The sequence below is a fragment of the Vicugna pacos genome, unplaced genomic scaffold (assembly GCF_048564905.1).
Source record: "Vicugna pacos unplaced genomic scaffold, VicPac4 SAC-SAT, whole genome shotgun sequence".
Lineage (NCBI taxonomy): Eukaryota > Metazoa > Chordata > Mammalia > Artiodactyla > Camelidae > Vicugna > Vicugna pacos.
The window spans coordinates 37,144,311-37,147,697 of record NW_027328721.1 but is presented as its reverse complement, the minus strand read 5'-3'; positions in this window follow the sequence as shown (position 1 = coordinate 37,147,697).

Genomic DNA, 3,387 nt, shown 5'->3' with positions numbered 1-3,387 from the left:
ACCTTGGGGAGGCAGCCTCTGTCACTGGGATATCCTGCAAACCCCCCTAGCATTCCCTGGCACAGAGAAATTAGGAAAACCCTCAGGGGAGACGAGCTTAGGCTTTCCGTTTGAACCAACGCGCTGCCGACCGTTGGTGGAACCTCCCCACTCTCAGGATTCCGGAAATATTTTCAGAGCGTGGGGGATCTCGAGTGACAACTCCACGCAGCTCTCTTCAGTCACAGGTGTTCCCTGTTCTGGGAAGTCCGAGAAATACCTTCCCTGACCTAGGGGAGGCAGCCTCTGTCACTGGGATATCCTGCACAACCCCCTAGCATTCCCTGGCACAGAGACATTAGGAAAAGCCTCAGGGGAGACGAGCTTAGGCTTTCCGTTTGTACCCAAGCGCTGCCGACCGTTGGTGGACTCTCCCCACGCTCAGGATTCCGGAACCATTGTCAGTGCGTGGGGGAGCTCGAGAGACAACTCCACGCAGCTCTCTTCAGTCACAGGTGTTCCCTGATGGGGGAAGTCCGAGAAGTAACTTCCCTGACCTTGGGGAGGCAGCCTCTGTCACTGGGATATCCTGCAAACCCCCCTAGCATTCCCTGGCACAGAGACATTAGGAAAACCCCCAGGGGAGACGAACTTAGGCTTTCCGTTAGAACCGACGCGCTGCCGACCGTTGGTGGAACCTCCCCACGCTCAGGATTCCGGAACCATTGTCAGTGGGTGGGGGAGCTCGATAGACAACTCCACGCAGCTCTCTTCAGTCACAGGTGTTCCCTGATTGAGGAAGTCCGAGAAGTAACTTCCCTGACCTAGGGGAGGCAGCCTCTGTCACTGGGATATCCTGCAAACCCCCCTAGCATTCCCTGGCACAGAGACATTAGGAAAACCCTCAGGGGAGACGAGCTTAGGCTTTCCGTTGGAACCGAAGCGCTGCCGACAGTTGGTGGAACCTCCCAACGCTCAGGATTTCGGAACCATTGTCAGTGCGTGGGGGAGATCGAGAGACAACTCCACGCAGCTCTCTTCTGTCACAGGTGTTCCCTGTTCAGGGAAGTCCGAGAAATAACTTCCCTGTCCTTGGGGATGCAGTCTCTGTCACTGGGATACCCTGAAAACCCCCCTAGCATTCCCTGGCACAGAGACATTAGGAAAACACTCAGGGGATACGAGGTAAAGCTTTACATTTGAACCCACGCGCTGCCGACCGTTGGTGGAACCTCCCCACTCTCAGGATTCCGGAATCATTGTCAGTGCGTGGGGGAGCTCGAGAGAAAAATCCACGCAGCTCTCTTCAGTCACAGGTTTTCCCTGTTCGGGGAAGTCCGAGAAATACCTTCCCTGACCTTGAGGAGGCAGCGTCTGTCACTGGGATATCCTGTATACCTCCCTAGCCTACCCTGGCACAGAGATATTAAGAAAATCCTCAGGGGAAACGAGCTTGGGCATTCCGTTACAACCCACGCGCTGCCGACCGTTGGTGGAACATCTCCACGCTCAGGATTCGGGAACCATTGTCAGTTCGTGGGGGAGCTCGAGAGACATCTCCACGCAGCTCTCTTCAGTCACAGGTGTTCCCTGTTCGGGGAAGTCCGACAAATACCTTCCCTGAACTTGGGGAGGCAGCTTCTGTCACTGGGATATCCTGCAAAACCCCCTAGCATTCCCTGGCACAGAGACATTAGGAAAACCCTCAGGGGAGACGAGCTTAGGCTTTCCGTTAGAACCCACGCGCTGCCGACCGTTGGTGGAACCTCCCCACGCTCAGGATTCCGGAACCATTGTCAGTGCATGGGGGAGCTCGAGACACAACTCCACGCAGCTCTCTTCAATCACAGGTGTTCCCTGTTCCGGGAAGTCCGAGAAATACCTTCCTTTAACTTGGGGAGGCAGCCTCTGTCAATGGGATTCCCTGCAAACAAACCTAGCATCCCCTGGCACAGAGATATTAGGAAAATCCTCAGGGGAGACAAGCTTAGGCATTCCGTTAGAACCCTCGCGCTGCCGACCTTTGGTGGAACCTCCCCACGCTCAGGAGTCCGGAAACATTGTCAGTGCGTGGGGGATCTCGAGAGACAACTCCACGCAGCTCTCTTCAGTCACAGGTGTTCCCCGTTCGGGAAAGTCCGAGAAATACCTTCCCGGACCTTGGGGAGGCAGAATCTGTCACTGGGATATCCTGCAAAACCCCCCTAGCATTCCCTGGCACAGAGACATTAGGAAAACCCTCAGGGGAGACGAGCTTAGGCTTTCCATTAGAACCCACGCGCTCCCGACCGTTGGTGGAACCTCCCCACGCTCAGGATTCCGGAACCATTGTCAGTGCGTGGGGGAGCTCGAAAGACAACTCCACGCAGCTCTCTTCAGTCACAGGTGTTCCCTGTTCGGGGAAGTCCGAGAAATACCTTCCCTGACCTTGGGGAGGCAACCTCTGTCACTGGGATATCCTGCAAACACCCCTAGCATTCCCTGGCACAGAGAAATTAGGAAAACCCTCAGGGGAGTCGAGCTTAGGCATTCCGTTAGAACCCACGCGCTGCCGACCGTTGGTGGAACCTCCCCACGCTCAGGATTCCGGAATCATTGTCAGTGCGTGGGGGAGCTCGAGAGACAACTCCACGCAGCTCTCTTCAGTCACAGGTGTTGCCTGTTCGGGGAATTCCGAGAAATAGCTTCCCTGAGCTTGGGGAGGCAGCCTCTGTCACTGGGATATCCTGCAAAGCCCCCTAGCATTCCCTGGCACAGAGACATTAGGAAAATACTCAGGGGAGACGAGCTTAGGCTTTCCGTTAGACCCCACGCGCTGCCGACCGTTGGTGGAACCTCCCCACGCTCAGGATTCCGGAACCATTGTCAGTGCGTGGGGGAGCTCGAGAGACAACTCATCGCAGCTCTCTTCAGTCACAGGTATTCCCTGTCCGGGGAAGTCCGAGAAATAACTTCACTGACCTTTGGGAGGCAGCCTCTGTCACTGGGATATACTGCAAACCCCCCTAGCATTCCCTGGCACAGAGACATTAGGAAAACCCTCAGGGGAGACGAGCTGTGGCTTTCCGTTAGAACCCACGCGCTGCCGACCGTTGGTGGAACCTCCCCGCGCTCAGGATTCCGGAACCATTGTCATTGCGTGGAGGAGCTCGAGAGACAACTCCACGCAGCTCTCTTCAGTCACAGGTGTTCCCTGTTCCGGGAAGTCCGAGAAATAACTTCCCTTACCTTGGGGAGGTAGCCTCTGTCACTGGGATACCCTGCAAACACACCTAGCATTCCCTGGCACAAAGATATTAGGAAAATCCTCAGGGGTGCCGAGCTTAGGCATTCCGTTAAAACCCACGTGCTGCCGAACGTTGGTGGAACCTCCCCACGCTCAGGATTCCGGAACCATTGTCAGTGCGT